Source organism: Danio aesculapii, chromosome 5 (genome assembly GCF_903798145.1).
Source record: "Danio aesculapii chromosome 5, fDanAes4.1, whole genome shotgun sequence".
NCBI classification, from domain to species: domain Eukaryota; kingdom Metazoa; phylum Chordata; class Actinopteri; order Cypriniformes; family Danionidae; genus Danio; species Danio aesculapii.
In genome coordinates this window covers 3,006,205-3,026,204 of record NC_079439.1, presented here as the reverse complement: position 1 = coordinate 3,026,204, position 20,000 = coordinate 3,006,205, and the positions used below count along the sequence as shown (strand labels likewise).

The 20,000-nt window shown below is 39.3% G+C and overlaps 1 long non-coding RNA gene across 2 annotated transcripts in view; it reads left to right on the top strand.

The window, feature by feature from the left end:
* The window catches only part of LOC130228786 (uncharacterized), an 86,627-nt gene extending 68,352 nt beyond the window's left edge, over positions 1-18,275 (top strand). For both annotated transcript variants that reach the window (XR_008837809.1, XR_008837808.1), the window contains exon 3: positions 18,190-18,275. This is a non-coding gene — a long non-coding RNA (uncharacterized LOC130228786). The remainder of the gene's footprint in view (positions 1-18,189) is intronic.
* The last annotated feature ends 1,725 nt before the right edge of the window (positions 18,276-20,000 follow it).

Sequence of the window (20,000 nt, the reverse complement as noted above, 5' to 3'; positions counted from 1 at the left end):
ACACACAGATTCAGAAACGTACTGGGAGATGTACAGACACACGCTGATACACACCTGCAGACACACACATACACTGAGAGAGGTAAAGGAACACATGCAGAAACACACACGCATAGATCTGTACAGACACAAGCTGATACACACCTGCAGACACACTGAGAGATGTACAAGAACACATGCAGATGCAGAAACGCACACACACAGATCTGTACAGACACGCTGATGCGCACACACACACACACACACAGAAAGTTTCAGAAACGCACTGAGATGTACAGACATGCTGATACACTCCTGCAGACACACACACACAGAGATGTACAGACACGCTGACACACACACACACACACACACACACACACACACACACACACACACACACACACAAACAGATTTAGAAACACACTGAGAGATGTACAGACAGACGCTGATACACGCACACACACACACACACACTTTATCACTCTCTCTCTCTCACACACACAGAAACAAAGTTTCAGAAACACACTGAGATGTACAGACACGCTGATACACACCTGCAGACACACACACTCCCACGCACACTAATATGTACAGACACATGCTGATACACGCGCACACACACATGCACACACACACAGAGAGATGTGCAGACAGACACACATATAGTGAGAGAGGTACAGACACACGCTGATACACACCTGCAGATACACAAGTGCACACACACATAGAGATATGTACAGACAGACTGATACACGCATGCGCACGCACACAGAGATGTGCAAACAGACACGCATGTATTGAGAGAGGTACAGACACATGCTGATACACGCGCACACACACACATGCACACACACAGAGAGAGATGTGCAGACAGACACACATATAGTGAGAGAGGTACAGACACACGCTGATACACACCTGCAGATACACACATGCACACACACAGACAGACACACGTATAGTGAGAGAGGTACAGACACATGCTGATACACACACACACACACACACACACACACACACACACACATAGTGATATGTACAGACGCATGCTGATACACACATGCAGATACACACACTCACACATAGAGATATGTACAGACACACATTGACACACACAGAGACTGAGAGATGCAGATACACACATGCAAATACACACACACACACACACACAGACACACGCATAGTTTTTCAATTTGCATTTCAGTCAGCAGGGGCTGAATGTGACTCAGCATTCGTTGTCTGAACGTTGACCTAACGTGGTGTGAACGTTTCCAGCCTCTCCGCTTCAGTCTGCTGCTAATAATAGCTCACTGTATCCTCTTTACTTTCCTCTTCTGTCGTCACTTTCCGTATGTTTGGGTTGTGCTTGTGCTTTGGTCTCGTTTTGGCCTCGTTCCCTGTCCTATTTCTGTCCTGTGACTCGCAGGAGACGCTGTCATTGGTCTGATTGAAGATCCCGGTGTCTCGCAGCTTTTTATAGCACGTCTGCAGCCGATCCTCATCAGGAGAGCAAAATCTCCTCGTCTCGGCCGATCAGTGGCTTTTGAGGAGCTCCAGAGCTGAATTAAAGATGCAGCGGTCCATAGGGCTGCACAATATCAGGTTACAGCATCCATATCGCAATGTGTGCATCCACGATAGTGACATCAGAGGATATGCAATGTTGACTTGGGATTATTGTTTATTATTATCATGAGAGCAAAAGTTTATAATCTTCATGCGTTCTTATGCTTACATATAAAATTATAAATAATGAAGTATCTCCGCACCAGTGTGCAGCGCCCCCTGCTGGCCTCACCAACACCACTTCCGGCAGCAACCTAGTTTTCCCATGTGGTCCCCCATCCAGGTACTGACCAAGCTCAGCCCTGCTTAGCTTCAGCGAGTAACCTGCAGGGTGATATGGCTGTGGCAATATCCATTAATAGTATTTTATCTTTTAGTCTTTAATAAATAATCTAACCCTGCGATGTGACTATTGCGGATACACACATTGTGATATCGATGCTCAAAGATATATTGTTCAGCTCTAATATGAATAACGCATATGCATGATGATGATCATGTATTCTCTACTACAGCAATCAAATGAACTGGAAATTGGTGTCAGAATTGGTTCATTTTTGCTAGTGAAAAATAAGGACGTGTGGATCTCAGGACTGAATGTTCAGATGTGGTGCTGAACGCAGACTCAGCAGATCAGATTGTCCATCAGCTGATTGCAGGAGGAGAGACTGTGATGAAGTGATGGAGAGAAAACTCCTGCCATCAGAAAGATTGATCTTAAATCTGTCAGCGCGTTCTCCTGTTCCTCATTTCTGTGCTGTGATTGATTACTCTTGTCTGATGCCTTCACATCCAAGCGGTTATTTACTGCAGATGAAGGCAAACCTGAGGTATTTCAATGAAACCGTAAATCAGGATCGACTGTTTAATTCTCGTTCTTGGTTAGTAGAGATGGGGAAAAATATTGATACAACATAATAGTGATGTTTTTTTATGGCAGTGTTATATCGATACATGGACACTATCACAGTTATTTTTGGTGTAAATCAGTAGTCATGAATATTTCATCAGTGGATCATATGACTGACAGGCTACATATTGATATATGTGTGCGCTGTATATACACAGTCGATCTCGAATTTGGCAAATTTTGACTTGGTTACTTTTTTTCAGCCCGCAAGCTTGTTTTATTGGGCTGGAAATGACACCGGCTCCTTCCAAAAGATAATAATATGATGTACAAGAGACATTATTGTGGAGAAAGAGTATTTCTCAGCCTTTATTTACATTTAAACAAAAAGTGGCATGTCCAGAATTATTCATACTCTTCTCAATAATCAATAGAAAAGTCTTATTGGCTATTATAGCAATCAAACACTTCCTATAGTTGCTGAGCAGCTTTTTGCATGTCTTCACTGGTATTTTTGCCCATTCATCTTTAGCAGTTACCCTTTTCTTTAGCTTCCTCCACAGATTCTCAATTGGATTTAAGTCAGGACTCTGGCTGGGCCACTCCAAATCGTTAATGTTTTTGTCTGCTAACAAAAAGTATATGAATATATTTATGTTTGTTTGTCTATGTCTTTTATATTAATATTTTCCACAGGATGCTTTATTATAATAATAATAATAATAATAAATTTTATTTGTATTCAAAGCGCTTCACAAACAACAAACAAGCATTGTAAAATAAACCAAATTTAAAAAATGTATAGACAAATAAAGCAAAATAAACAAATATATACTCATAAAAAGATAAAAGCATACATGTACACGCATATATGCATATATCTACACAATCACACACACAATAATCCTTATATATGCATATACATGCCCGCACCGTACATGCATACATACATGCACCTACACCATATACATATATACGTAAAATGCTTCCACTTCACATACTGTTATATGCATATGCGATTTTATAAAGGTGTGTCTCAACACGCTTTTTTAAAACCTGAATGCTGGGGGATTCTTTCACTTCATTTGGGAGACAATTTTTGGAGCATAGTGTCTGAAGAGGTGCCGTCAGATCAGATTTACAGAGTGAACTTCTAAAAGTCCAGTCCTAGAAGAGCGTAGCAAACAGTTTAGATTGTATCTAGATAAGTAGTCAGAAATGTAAGGTTGTGTCATGTTGTGTAGTGCTTTATAAACTAATAAAAGTGTCATAAAATCTATCCTTTGGTGCACTGGTAACCAGTCTAATTGTTTTAATGTTGGTGTGATATGTACTCATTTCTTCAATTTCATTAAAACAATAATATATTAATGCATATACTTCAGACCAGGCGTCACCAATCTCGTTCCTGGAGGGCCGGTGTCCCTGCAGGGTTTAGCTCCAACTTGCCTCAACACACCTGCCAGGTGTTTCAAGTATACCTAGTAAAGCTGCGGTCACACCAGAGTTTGTGTGTGCGAAATTCTGCGCTGCGAAAAGGGGCGGGATTAAACAAGATGATTAGACATTTAATAAAGTGAGCGATTGCTCCATGTTTTAAATTTCTGTCCAGAGAGGTCCTGTTTTGATCCTCGAATGAACTCAGGCAGTCAAGTGATGCGATTTTGCTGGTCAGAGTTCACCAAGCTTGAACTTTGCACCGCAGCAACATGCGAAACTCATGACCCTGCGTTTCCGGTCTGACGCATTCGCGTGCGTATGAATGGAAGTCTATGGGAGGAAAAGCCCAGTGTGACCGCAGCTTCAGACCTTGATTAGCTTGTTCAGGTGGGTTCGATTAGGGTTGGAGCTAAAATCTGCAGGACACCGGCCCTCCAGGAACAAGATTGGTGATCCCTGCTTTAGACTATTCAGTACCAAAGTCCAAACTGATGAACTACTCAAACAAACAAACTGAAAATCTGTCCAAAATTCCCACAACCAAATTATTATGTTAATAATAGTAATTTCTTACATTTATATAGCGCTTTCTTTCTGGACACTCAAAGCACTCTACACATTGGGGGGAAATCTCCTCATCCAGCACCAATGTGCAGCATCCACCTGGATGACACGACTGCAGCCATATTGCCCAAGACCACACACCAGCTGATTGGTGGAGATGAGACAGAGTGATGAAGCCAATTATGATATGGGGATGTTTAGGAGTCCAATGTGGACAGAAGCCAGTGGGCAAATTTGGCCAGGATGATGGGGTTTTTAACGACCACAGAGAGTCAAGACCTCAGTTTAACTCTCATCTCATCTGAAAGACAGTGCTCACTGAGCAGTAACATCCCCATCAATATACTGGGGCATTAGGACCCACACAGACTGCAGGTTGGGCGCCCCCTGCTGGCCTCACTAACACCACTTCCAACAGCAACTTAGCTTTTCCATGTGGTCTCAGCCCTGCTTAGCTTCAGTGGGTGACCCTGTGAGAATTGCAGAGAGCGAGCTGCCAGTTATGTTGGGAAAAATAGTCAATAAAATTTTAATAAACAGAAAAAAATCAAAAGAAACTTAAAACTGTCTAATTTAGTTGAAATGTTGTATATTTTATTTATTATTTATTTTTTGGCTTATTTTATTTTAATTGAAATGTATTCTTTCTATTCCTAAAGACGTTTATGTGACCAAACTCTTATTTTAATGCATATTAATTATTTAATAAAACTGTTTTGTTAAAATGCACCAAAGATTACACTCCATATTCACTGAGAAATGGATAAAAGTATTCATTTTCAAAAGGGTGTGTGCTCATTTATACCAAGCACACGCGCACACACGCACACACGCACACACACACACGTTCTTGTGTTCTTCATTTCTCTGAGAGTTTCTGCTGGCTCTGAGCCTGGAGACATGGAAACACTGGTCTGCTTAATGGAGAAAGTGCTGGATAATTTACATCAGATAAAGCAGAAGATGAAGAATGATCAGACATTCCTTTCTCTGAACTGACAGAACTTTATCCCCTCCAGCCAAATACACTCTTAGGCTCCGTTCCAAAACCTAGTGCACTACGTAGGTGGCATGCTAAGACATCAAAACGCAGATGGCATGATTCTTCTTCTTTATAAGACTTTATTTTGTGGATTTTGCATACAAGATTTTTGCACAGAATGCATTACAATGAGCCGAGTGGACAAAAACGAAATAAAATTGTGGATATAAATGTTATTAAACACTATATCAGTGGATTGCAAAGTAAATATACACATTGTGGGCGGCTTGGTGGTTAGCACTGTGGTCTCACAGCAGGAAGGTTGCTGGTTCAAGTCCTGGCTGGGTCAGTTGGCATTTCTGTGTGGACTTTGCATGTTCTCTCCGTGTTGGCGTGGGTTTCCTCCGGGTGCTCCGGTTTCCCCCACAGTCCAAACACATGCGCTATAGGGGAATTGATGAACTAAATTGGCCGTAGTGTGTAAGTTTGTGTGTGAATGAGTGTGTATGGGTACTGGCTTGCAGCTGAAAGGGCATCCGCTCTGTAATACTGGAATAGTTGGCGGTTCATTCCGCTGTGGTGACCTCTGAAATAAAGACTAAGAATGAATGTTCACATTGTGTTTTTGGTTAACGTTTTGTTAGCAGTGTGTGTTTCTGTTTTGACTAAATGCTTTAAAGCAGGGTGTATTCGGGGTTGTAGGTAGTAAGAGGAATTTGCCAAAATTAAAAAGCATTAAAATTATTAATAAATAAACATGAAACATGCATTAAAACATGCATTAAAAAGTAAAATTATATTTGAGCCCAATTTTTTTTAGATGAATGTTCAATTTGTGTTAAGTGCTGGCCTTTATTCTAAAATTTGCGTGGATTTATTTATATGTTGAGAGTAAGACCTGAGCGATATCATGTGAGGTGGTGTTCGTTCGCACGTGTGCTGAAACAACCTGGCTGGCTTGCTGCTAACCATATAGGTGAGATCGCTTTCTTTCTTCAATTAAATTAAAACATGGGGAAATGCAAGTTTTCGGACCTTTGGCTGGAGGACCTCTGGCTTTAAAGCCTGTAGTTGGCATCAGCCGCGATGCAAGAAGACGCACATCACACAGCGCCTGCAGTTCAGCGGTTTATCATGACACTTTTATCGATCGTTGTTTCCCGCAATTGACAGCAAGAACAAACATAGAAGCATCGTCTGATTGGTCGAGCAGCACCTAATTATGTTTAAAAAAATTTAAAATGCCAAATGGGATGAATTTATACCCCATTTCGAAAGTAAAACATACTCAGGGGGGGCAGTGTTTGGATGTGATCCGGTTATGTTGTGGTTCTGTGACCGCTGGTGTTGGCTGCTGTATGGTTAACAATTATGACAGTTAAAGTAACTAGGTTGATTTCAATTAAAAATAAATAAAACATTCATCTAATATTTTGGGGGTCTTTTTTTGTGTGTGTGCGTTTAGTTTGGTTTGGACAGCTTTTGGGCTGGAAAAGTCCACTATATCTGGCAACACTGGTGGTAGCTTGGCAACAGAGCTGCGACGTCAACACAGTCACACAGAATCCATCGGCACAGTTCAGCACGGTTGTCTAACAGGGCCGAGAACGGTTTGTAATCATGTCGCGCCGTTGCAGGCTCAGTGGAGAAACAAACGTAACCGTACTGAACTGTTCTTAGAAGAGCGGCTATTGACATTGATGACAAATGATATTGCTTAAAAATGATGGACAAAGGCCCATTGTGACATCTTGATGAATCCTAAATGTTTTACCTAAGTGAGGTTTATTTATAAACTAATTTCGAGAGGATCACGTGCTTATGATTTATCACTGCCGATCTCGTATTAAGGTAATCAGTATCATCCAATCATATGAGCCATAAGCTACTATAAATAACGGAGGCCCAGTGGTTAGCACTGTTAGCCCCACAGCAAGAACACTGCCAGCCCTGGTCCTGCCAGTTCGGTAGGCGTATTTTTGAGGAGTTTGTATATTCTCCCCATGTCCATGTGGGTTTTCCCCGGGTTCTCCAGTTTCCTCCCACCATCCAAAGATATACAGCATGCATAACAATCAAGCATTTGTCTAGCCCCTTTTTTTCCCCACATGTTCCCTTAGCTACTGCAGATGGGGAGTTCTGAGATCCACCGAGCTCAGGCTCCCCTCTCGCTCTGCAAACGGGAGGAAGCCCCGGCCTCGAGGCTCTCTCCCGGGACAGCATGCCAAACAAGCTTTTGATGGATCATCAGCTAAGTGTGAACTCTTGAAATGTCTATGTTATCTGCAATGTTATTTCATTCAGGAATATATTTCTTTTACGTCACTGCAGTTGCAGCTCAAAGTCGTGCTGGTATTCAGTTTTTTGAAGGTATTAAAAAAGCTAGTAAAAGGTATTAAATTCAACTTGAGAAGTTCTGTATATACCCTGTAAAGGGACAGTACACCTCCTTCATTGTTTTCAGCATCTAATGCTTAATCTTTTCAAAATTACATCATGAACACAGGGATTAAACTCTACTATCAAATTTTACATGGTTCTACCTCAGCAGCCCTTTGTGCTTTGGTACCAAAACCTAATACAAGGACTGATCGTTCCACCAGATCTGTAACGAATGGATGTTTGCCGTCACTGGCTTTTAAAATCTGTTATGGACAGAGATCTTTCTTTAATGTGTTCACAAAAACCTGGAATGACATTCCACAACATCTAAAAACAATTCCAACACTGAGACTTTTAAAAACCCCATGCTCATCATCTGATGGTCAACTATCGCTGTAGCCACTGAGATAGTAGCCTGGTTCTCTTCATGTTGTTTGATTGGTGACTGTTTGTGTTTTTCTCATGTGTTGATGGATGAGATGTTAAGGGTGTCTGTATGTTTCTATGTTCTGCAGAGCAGGAACCTGCTGAAAAACAGCATTCATGCTGAGTCAGGCCCGATTATCTTTTAATCACTCATTCATTCATTTATTCATTTTCTTCTGCTTTTCTGGGGCTGGGTCACGGGGCAGCAGTCTTAGGAGAGAACCCCAGACTTCCCTCTCCCCAGACACTTCCTCCAGCTCCTCCGGGGGGATCCCGAGGCATTCCCAGGCCAGCCGAGAGACATAGTCCCTGGGTCTTCCTTGAGGCCTCCTCCTGGTGGGACATGCCTGAAACACCTCCCCAGGTAGGCGTCCAGGAGGCATCTGAAACAGATGCCCGAGCCACCTCTGCTGACTTCTCTGGATGTAAAGGAGCAGCTGCTCTACTCCGAGCTCCTTCCGGGTGACAGAGCTCCTCACCGTATCCATAAGAGTGCGCCCTGCCACCATGTGAAGGAAAGTCATTTCGGCCGCTTGTTTCCGAGATCTTGTCCTTTCGGTCTTGACCCAAAGCTCATGATCATAGGTGAGAGTAGGAACGTTGATTGACCAGTAAATCAAGAGCTTTGCCTTTCGGCTCAGCATCACAGCATTACTGCTGCCGCTGCACCAATCCGCCTGTCAATCTCACTTTCCGTCCTTCCACCACTTGTAAACAAAACCCCAAGATACTTGAACTGTGGGTACCTGGGGTAAGGACTTTCCTCCAACCTGGAGATGGCAAACCACCTTTTTCCGGTGGAGAACCATGGTATCGGATTTGGAGGTGCTGATTCTCATCCCAGCCACGTCACACTGGCTCTGTTATTCGCAGACGTTGTTGTTCTGTTAGCTTCATCGAACATGGACCTCCAGCATGTACTGGGGTGGTTTGCTGCCGAGTGTGATGCAGCTGGGATGAGAATCTTTTCCTGTTTAATAATTATAAATGAAAATTCTGTCATCCCTTTCTCACCCTTAACTTGTTTCAAAAAGCTGAAAACTTGTAACCATTGATTAGTATTTGTTTTTCCTACTATGCACATGGTTACAGGTTTTCAGCTCTCTTTAAATTATCTTCTGTTAGTGTTCAACATAAATGTTTATAACCACTTGAGGATGAGTAAATAGTGAGTACATTTAAAAGAGTTGTGTGTGAACTATCCCTTTAAAGCTTAACTCATCTATTTAAGTCGTCTCTTCTTTAGCATCTCACGCTAATGAGGATGTATAGCACAGAATTAGCAGGCGGAGAGCTTTCAGTGTCAACACTAATCATGTTTAAGTTCAGACACTATTAAAGTGCTCTGTGATGGATTGTAAACAGGCCGATGATCTGGGCGTTTCTCTCCTCTAGCAGGGAAAACTCTTCATTAATCAGATCATCTTTGTTTATTTATTAATAATTTGATTGGGCTTAATTTCCCCATCAGTTTCCATCATGTTTCCAGCTCAGATGCAGAAACACACACGCACACACACACACACACACACACACACACACACACACACACACACACACACACACACACACACACACACACGCACAGAAAGTGAGAGACAACACACAGACTCAAAGACAAATGAGAGAGACAAATACACATACAGGCACTAAGAACTACATATATTCTATACACACACACACACACACACACACACACACACACACACACACACACACACACACACACACACATTCACTGGCCACTTTATTAGGTACACCTTACTAGTACTTGGTTGGACCCCCTTTTGCCTTCAGAACTGCCTTAATCCTTCATGGCAGAGATTCAACAAGCTACTGGAAATATTCCTCAGAGATTTTGCTCCATATTGACATGATAGCATCACACAGTTGCTGCAGATTTGTCGGCTGCACATCCATGATGCCAATCTCCCGTTCCACCACATCCCAAAGGTGCTCTATTGGATTGAGCTCTGGTGACTGTGGAGGCCATTTGAGTACAGTGAACTCATTGTCATGTTCAAGAAACCAGTCTGAGATGATTCACGCTTTATGACATGGTGCGTTATCCTGCTGGAAGTAGCCATCAGAAGATGGAGACACTGTGGTCATAAAGAGATGGACATGGTCAGCAGCAATACTCAGGTAGGCTGTGGCGTTGACACGATGTTCAATTAATACTAATGGACCTAAAGTGTGCCAAGAAAATCTCCCCCACACCATTACACCACCACCACCAGCCTGAACCGTTAATATAAGGCAGGATGGATCCATGCTTTCATGTTGTTGAGGCCCAATTCTGAGCCGAGCATCCGAATGTGGTAACAGAAATGGAGACTCATCAGACCAGGCAACATTTCTCCAATCTTCTATTGTCCAGTTTTGGTGAGCCTGTGTGAATTGTAGCCTCAGTTTCCTGTTCTTAGCTGACAGGAGCGGCACCCGGTGTGGTCTTCTGCTGCTGTAGCCCATCCGCCTCAAGGTTGGACGTGTTGTGTGTTCAGAGATGCTCTTCTGCAGACCTCGGTTGTAACGAGTGCTTATTTGAGCGTGAAAATCCCAGTAGATCAGCAGTTTCTGAAATACTCAGAGCAGCCCGTCTGGCAACAACAATCATGCCACGTTCAAAGTCACTTAAATCCCCTTTCTTCCCCATTCTGATGCTCACTTTGAGCGACAGCAGATCGTCTTGACCATGTCTACGTGCCTAAATGTATTGAGCTGATGCCATGTGAATGGCAGATTAGACGTTTGCATCAACGAGCAGTTGGACAGGTGTACCTAATAAAGTGGCCGGTGAGTGTCTCTATATAAATATATCTACATACATATACAGACATGCATATGTGCACAGGCAGGTTTTATGTCAGGTTTCTCTTTCTCTCACAAAAACACACACACACACACACACACACACACACACACACACACACACACACACACACACACCTCTGTCCATCTGGCTGTAGTCTGCAGTGTTTGTGACCGCAGGATGTCATAGACGGTCTGTCTGGGTCATTTGCTCTGTCTCTTCTTAATGATTATGCAAATGAGCACCCAGACAAATGAACTCATTTCAGAAACAAACTGCAGAAATATTTGTGACCTGCGTGCGCAAATAGGGAGCGACATGCTCATGGTTTGCAAGCGGCCCGCACGTGGCATGCTTCCAGATGCACCTAGTTAAAAACGTCTCAACTTTTCAGAAGAACTTGAACTGCAGCAATGGTTTGTTCATTTGTCCTCCTCTGAAGATGGTCGCCGTTGAAGTTAACCATGCACTTGTGCTTTTACACACGCAATATGTGAACGAACTTAGGTTGCGTCATTGCCATCTCAGGTCAGAATAACATACATGAAAACTGAAAATGAGTGCCGTGACTAGCAGCAGTGAGGAGACTGTAAATGAAAAGGATGTGTCAGTCACCAGGGTGGCTTTTTGATTTCTTTTCTTGTACATCCCAGCCACTAGCAGCCCATCTGAACGAACATTAGAATATAGCCAATACTGCTGATGTGGCATTAAAACATAAGTAAATACATAGTACTACTTATTTAAAGGAGCATGAATAATTTAGCCTTTAACTCTATGCTGTTATTGATCATTATGGAGATTACATTTTTGATATGCAGCCCACTTTATTGTCTGCTGCCGCTGCAGGTCTTTCACCTGGTCTTGTGATGTAAACAGAGCTCAAGGTCTCTTCAGATCAATGTTTAATCCACTGCGTGATGTGTGTGAACACGTACGCCGGTGATGACCGATTTCTGCAGCGTCTCAAACTCTGACCTACAGCCAATTTATTGGGGAGAAATTAACTTGAGTCCAAGGACACGCTGCAGGGTTTCCATGATTCAAAGTAATTTTTTGGGGTGGAATTAAGGCTGCGCAATATATAGTTTCAGCATCGATATTGCAACGTGCACATGCACCATCGTCAGAATCTGCAATGTTGAATCAAGATTATAGTTCAGGATATAGTCTATATACTAACCCTAATCAGGATATAGTTAAAAACACACATGCTTGTGGAGTTATTGCAAAGTTTAACCATAAAGTCGCCAAAAAATGCATCGTTTGTGGGCGTTTTATTTATTTTTTTTATAATTATGGGACAAATGGGACAAATCCCATGCAACGAATCAATGAACAAATTGAAAGTGAAGAATTAAACCTGGAAAGAACCAGGCTTAGTTGGGCACGACCATTTCTCAACTGGCCAAACGTCTTGTGTAGAGCTGCAGTCTAGGCGCTGGAAGCTGGACCTCAACGGAGACTCGTCTCTCCCTGGAGCGTCACAGGAATCAGTCTCATGCTCTCCACTCCACCATGACCACCACAGCAGCTGTTCAGAAAAGTAGTAGTAGTATCAGTGGTAGTAGTCGTTGTAATAGTATCAGTAGTAGTAGATGTTGTTGTAGTAGTAGTATCAGTGGTAGTAGTCATTGTAATAGTATCAGTAGTAGTAGATGTAGTAGTGTCAGTGGTAGCAGTCGTTGTAATAGTATCAGTGGTAGTAGTAGTATCAGTGGTAGTAGATGTAGTAGTAGTATCAGTGGTAGTAGATGTTGTTGTAGTATCAGAGGTAGTAGATGTAGTAATAGTATCAGTGGTAGTAGATGTAGTAGTAGTAGTAGTAGTATCAGTGGTAGTAGATGTAGTAGTAGTATCAGTGGTAGTAGATGTAGTAGTAGTAGTAGTATCAGTGGTAGTAGATGTTGTTGTTGTAGTATCAGAGGTAGTAGATGTAGTAATAGTATCAGTGGTAGTAGATGTAGTAGTAGTAGTAGTAGTAGTAGTAGTATCAGTGGTAGTAGATGTAGTAGTAGTATCAGTGGTAGTAGATGTAGTAGTAGTAGTAGTATCAGTGGTAGTAGATGTTGTTGTTGTTGTTGTAGTAGTATCAGTGGTAGTAGTCATTGTAATAGTATCAGTAGTAGTATCAGCGGTAGTAGATGTTGTTGTTGTAGTAGTAGTAGTAGTATCAGTGGTAGTAGATAGAGTAGTAGTATCAGTGGTAGTAGATTTTGTTTTTGTAGTAGTAGTAGTATCAGTGGTAGTAGATGTTGTTGTAGTAGTAGTATCAGTGGTAGTAGATGTTGTTGTTGCAGTAGTATCAGTGGTAGTAGATGTTGTTGTTGTTGTTGTTGTTGTTGTAGTATCAGTGGTAGTAGATGTAGTAGTAGTAGTAGTAGTATCAGTGGTAGTAGATGTTGTTGTTGTTGTTGTAGTAGTATCAGTGGTAGTAGATGTAGTAGTAGTAGTAGTATCAGTGGTAGTAGATGTTGTTGTAGATGTAGTAGTAGTAGTAGTATCAGTGGTAATAGATGTTGTTGTTGTAGTAGTAGTATCAGTGGTAGTAGATGTTGTTGTTGTAGTAGTAGTATCAGTGGTAGTAGATGTTGTTGTAGTAGTAGTAGTATCAGTGGTAGTAGATGTTGTTGTAGTAGTAGTAGTATCAGTGGTAGTAGATGTTGTTGTAGTAGTAGTAGTATCAGTGGTAGTAGATGTTGTTGTTGTAGTAGTAGTATCAGTGGTAGTAGATGTTGTTGTTGTAGTAGTAGTATCAGTGGTAGTAGATGTTGTTGTAGTAGTAGTAGTATCAGTGGTAGTAGATGTTGTTGTTGTTGTAGTAGTAGTATCAGTGGTAGTAGATGTTGTTGTAGTAGTAGTAGTATCAGTGGTAGTAGATGTTGTTGTAGTAGTAGTATCAGTGGTAGTAGTCGTTGTAATAGTATCAGTAGTAGTAAACGTTGTAGTAGTGGTTGTGGCTGTAGTAATAGTTGTAACATTAGAAACTCTGTAGTAGTAGTTGTAGTATTTGTGATTTATTTTTATTATTATTATTTTTATTAATGTAGTAGAGGTTGGTGTTAATGATTATTACTGTTGTCCTTTCTTGCTTGTTTATTGTCATTATTTCTATCATTATATCACTAAAATTAAAAAAACCTGGAAAGAACCAGGCTTAGTTGGGCACGACCATTTCTCAACTGGCCAAACGTCTTGTGTAGAGCTGCAGTCTAAGCGCTGGAGGCTGGAAGCTGGACCTCAGCGGAGACTCGTCTCTCCCTGGAGCGTCACAGGAATCAGTCTCATGCTCTCCACTCCTCCATGACCACCACAGCAGCTGTTCAGAAAAGTAGTAGTAGTATCAGTGGTAGTTGTCGTTATAATAGTATCAGTAGTAGTAGATGTTGTTGTAGTTGTTGTTGTAGTAGTAGTATCAGTGGTAGTAGTCATTGTAATAGTATCAGTAGTAGTAGATGTAGTAGTGTCAGTGGTAGCAGTCGTTGTAATAGTATCAGTGGTAGTAATAGTATTAGTGGTAGTAGATGTAGTAGTAGTAGTAGTAGTATCAGTGGTAGTAGATGTTGTTGTTGTAGTATCAGTGGTAGTAGATGTAGTAGTAGTATCAGTGGTAGTAGATGTTGTTGTTGTTGTTGTTGTAGTAGTAGTATCAGTGGTAGTAGATGTAGTAGTAGTATCAGTGGTAATAGATGTTGTTGTTGTAGTAGTAGTATCAGTGGTAGTAGATGTAGTAGTAGTATCAGTGGTAGTAGATGTTGTTGTTGTAGTAGTAGTATCAGTGGTAGTAGATGTAGTAGTAGTAGTAGTATCAGTGGTAGTAGATGTTGTTGTTGTTGTAGTAGTAGTATCAGTGGTAGTAGATGTTGTTGTTGTTGTAGTAGTAGTAGTATCAGTGGTAGTAGATGTTGTTGTTGTAGTAGTAGTATCAGTGGTAGTAGATGTAGTAGTAGTATCAGTGGTAGTAGATGTTGTTGTTGTTGTAGTAGTAGTATCAGTGGTAGTAGATGTTGTTGTTGTTGTAGTAGTATCAGTGGTAGTAGATGTTGTTGTTGTAGTAGTAGTATCAGTGGTAGTAGATGTAGTAGTAGTATCAGTGGTAATAGATGTTGTTGTTGTAGTAGTAGTATCAGTGGTAGTAGATGTAGTAGTAGTATCAGTGGTAGTAGATGTTGTTGTTGTTGTAGTAGTAGTATCAGTGGTAGTAGATGTAGTAGTAGTAGTAGTATCAGTGGTAGTAGATGTTGTTGTTGTTGTTGTTGTTGTAGTAGTAGTATCAGTGGTAGTAGATGTTGTTGTTGTTGTAGTAGTAGTAGTATCAGTGGTAGTAGATGTTGTTGTTGTAGTAGTAGTATCAGTGGTAGTAGATGTAGTAGTAGTATCAGTGGTAGTAGATGTTGTTGTTGTAGTAGTAGTATCAGTGGTAGTAGATGTTGTTGTTGTTGTAGTAGTATCAGTGGTAGTAGATGTTGTTGTTGTAGTAGTAGTATCAGTGGTAGTAGATGTTGTTGTTGTAGTAGTAGTATCAGTGATAGTAGTCGTTGTAATAGTATCAGTAGTAGTAAACGTTGTAGTAGTGGTTGTGGCTGTAGTAATAGTTGTAACATTAGACACTCTCTGTAGTAGTTGTAGTAATTATGATTTATTTTTATTATTATTATTTTTATTATTGTAGTGGTTGTTGTTAATGATTATTACTGTTGTCCTTTCTTGCTTGTTTATTGTCATTATTTCTATCATTATATCACTATATATATATATATATATATATATATATATATATATATATATATATATATATATATATATATATATATATATATATATATATATATATATATATATATATATATATATATGTATATATATGTATATATGTATATATATATATATGTGTGTATGTATATATATGTGTGTATATATATATGTGTGTATGTATATATATGTGTGTATATATATATGTGTGTATGTATATATATGTGTATGTATATATATATGTGTATGTATATATGTGTATGTATATATATATATATATATATATATATATATATATATATATATATATATATATGTATGTGTATATATATATATGTATGTATATGTATATATATATATATATATATATATATATATATATATATATATATATATATATATATATATATATATATATATATATATGTATGTATGTATATGTTACTTGCTTCATTTATTGACTGTTATTGTTCCTTTTGTATGTACTCTGACATGTTTACCAAGTTACCTCTTACCTTTTGTGTGTGTTTTAAGGCCTGTGGCTGTGTACGCGTTTCAAACCAGTTTAAAGCATTCAGACACCTAGATTAACATTTTAACTAACTTCATGAAAGATTAATTGTATTTATGTACAATATATATGCAATGAAGATTCATTCATTCATTTTCCTTCATCTTAGTCTGATTCATCTGAGGTCGCCACAGTGGAATGAACCACCAACTATTCTAGCATATGTTTTACACAGCGGATGCCCTTCCAACAGCAACTTAGTACTGGGAAACATTTATACACACTCACATTCACACCCACACACTCACTACGACCAATTTAGTTCATCATTTCACCCATAGCTAGGGGCAGACGGAAAAAATCTGCGGAATTCTGCGCGCGCAGATTCTGTGTGGGCCTACCTTGTGCATGTCTTTGGACTGTAACATCCCATTCACACGAGGCATCAGCTTCAACGCTTCCCATTCACTTTGAATGGGTGATGTCAGGCGTTGCCGAACTGCATTGTGGATTCGTGGGCGCCGCTTCAGAGGCGTTGCTCGATGCAAAAGTTGGAACTTGCTCAACTTTTCAAGCACCGACGGAAGCGTCTGCCAATCAGATCGCTCTATGCAAATACACCAGCTCAGGCAATGGCCTATTGCTGACTAATTTCATTAGCTGACGCTGCTGTGGCGATCGCCTCAGCATCAACTTTAGACACGCCCTCCGTCAAGTGTTGACGCTGAAGCCCCGTGTGAATGGGGCATAAGTGAAATCGGAGCACCCAGAGGAAACCCACACCACACAGAAATGCCAATTGGCCCAGTCAGGACTCGAAGTAACAACCTTCTTGCTGGGAGGCCACAGTGCTAACCACTAAGCCACCGCGCCGCCTGCAATGAAGATCATACAGTGTAATGAATACTGTTAGACTCTCAAAAAACCTATAAAGCAGTACGTGTTCACATTGTCATTTGGTTTATTAGATCATATGCAGATGCGCTCCACTACAAAGTCATGCTATTACTATATTGTATTTTTCCAAATAGAGCTATCTATTTCATCTTTTAAAATTGTTCTTCATATCGCAATATGCATCACAATAAAAGAAAATATTGCGACATCTAGATATTGGAAAAAAACAGCAGCTCTAGGTGGAATAAATATAAAATCGTCCATGATTTCTAGAAGACAGACATTATCATACACTCTGCTCAATAAGGCACAGGACGTGTCTAGCGTGATTTGTTTTCATTATTTTTGTATGATTATTGTTATCATTATTTTACAATCCTATTTGCTGAAATAAGAACAGAAAAACTGCAGGACGGTGTTATCAAGACTTTCAGAAAGAGGAAAACAATAGTGTGAGACTGAGAACGGCAGCCAGAGAGAGAGTAATGTCAGATTTACAGTGTCACCTCCATACACACTGCATTACACACACCTCACACAAGCAGTCATTCGTTTTGCTCTAACTTGTTCTAAAGATGATATAATACATACATAAATGCATATAAATGTTCATATGTTTTCAAAAAATATCAAAGATTTAAGATGCTGATTTGTAAAGTACACCCATCGTAAATTTATCAGTCATAAACAAACAGAAAAACAAAATGTCGTATCTGTGTCTGTTCTAATCGCAGATTTTGGAATTGTAGCCTCGTAAAATTACGAGTACGCTCCGTTTTCCTTTACGATTTTATAATTACGGATGCGTGAATTTTATTTACGCACGAAATATTAATGACAGTGATTTTATTCCATAATGATTAAACGTGTCATAACAGTCTTGTGAAAAGGGTCTATTGTGCTGGCATGAGGTCAAAGGTCAAATCAAATGTATTTCGACCAATGAGAATTCAGATTTTTGCAGTATGTGTTTTTCTGAGGTTGTATTGTGTTAATGTGTGTGTGTGTCTGTGTGTGTGTTTCAGGGTGAGGAGGGGCCGCCCAGCCTGGAGTACATTCAGGCCCGGGATCTGTTTCCCCAGAAAGAGCTGCTCAAAGAGGACGACACTCTACAGGTCAGCGTCTCACACACACACACACAAGCTGTGTTTCCATCCAAAAATGTGATTTAACTTTATACGCAAAACTGGATTATCGCATTAAAGACGTGTGAATAAAGCAGCGTTTCGATCCAGTGAGTCAAAGAGAACAAAATCATCACTTCCTGATTAACTGGTGCCAAATATCAACAGTAAAAGCAGAATTTTGCTCAATTTTTTCTTCATTTAATAAGTGACTTGCGCCTCAGAGGACAATCCTGACATGCAGTGAGCGCGTGGTGGCGTTTAAAGGCGTGAGACGTGGAGCACAGATGCTCTCCGTTCTGGAGGTCATTAATAATATAATAACACTCATACTGAAATGATTAAGGCGTTTTAGAATGACCAAAACAACATTTCAGGTGTTTTACAGTTTGCTCAGCCTGCTGGTTTGTCCATTCATTTATTTTCTTCTGGCTTAGTCCCTTTATTAATCTGGGGTCGCCACAGCGGAATGAACCGCCAACTTATCCAGCTCGTTTTTACGTAGCGGATACCCCTCCAGCCACAACCTATATCTGGGAAACATCCATACACACTCATTCACACACATACACTATGACCAATTTAGCCTACCCAATTCACCTGCACCACATGTGTTTGGACTGTGGGGGAAACCGGATCAAACACAGGGAGATCATGCAAACTCCACACAGAAACGCCAACTGACCCAGCAGAGGTTCGAACCAGCAACCTTCTTGCTTTGAGGCGACAGCACTACCTACTGCGCCACTGCGTCACCCTTTTTTTTTGATGCGCATACTGGAATTTGTTCATGATATGTTCATAATATAATATTAAATATAAAATTAATATTAAATATATAATATTAAATAATATTAAATATAATATTAAATATTAAAAACGAATAGATTTAATTGGTTTTGTTTAATAAGTTGATTTGTTTTATTTTTACAAAATGCTTCTGCATAAAAATGACAAACTTGTGAAATATGATGATACTTTGTGTAGTAGCCAATAATAGGCAAGGCAAGGCAAGTTTATTTATATAGCACATTTCATACACAGTGGCAATTCAAAGTGCTTTACATAAACAGGAATAAAAGAAACAATTATAAGAGAAATAAAAACAAACATAAAAATGGTAAGAATAAAAATAAAATAAAATAAATAATAACAACATTAGTATAAATTATTGGTATAAATAATAATATTGTGTTGTATTTAGATTATTAATTTTATTTATTTGTCATTTATTTCAATATTTAATTTTTTTTTACTTGTAAATATTAAATAATAATAATAATCTGATCACTTTGGCTCTGTAATAAATTATTTTTTTAATCATGCAATTACAAAATATTATAAATCAAAGTATTTTTACTAATGTGTATGTTTTATGAAATGATTTATAAACCATTTAAAATTGTATTTTTTTAACCTAAACTACTCGCTTAATAATAATAAGAAAATTAATAATAAAGATGATGATAATAATAATAATAATAATAAAATACTAATACTACTAATAATAATATTAATAATAAAGATGATGATGATGATGATAATAAATAAAGATGAATAATAACAACAACAATGATAAATAATAATAATAATAATAATAATAATAATAATAATAATAATAATAAATAAAGATGATAATAATAATAATAAATGAATTAAGATGATGATGATGATAAAATAGTAGTAATAATAATAATAATAATAATAATAAT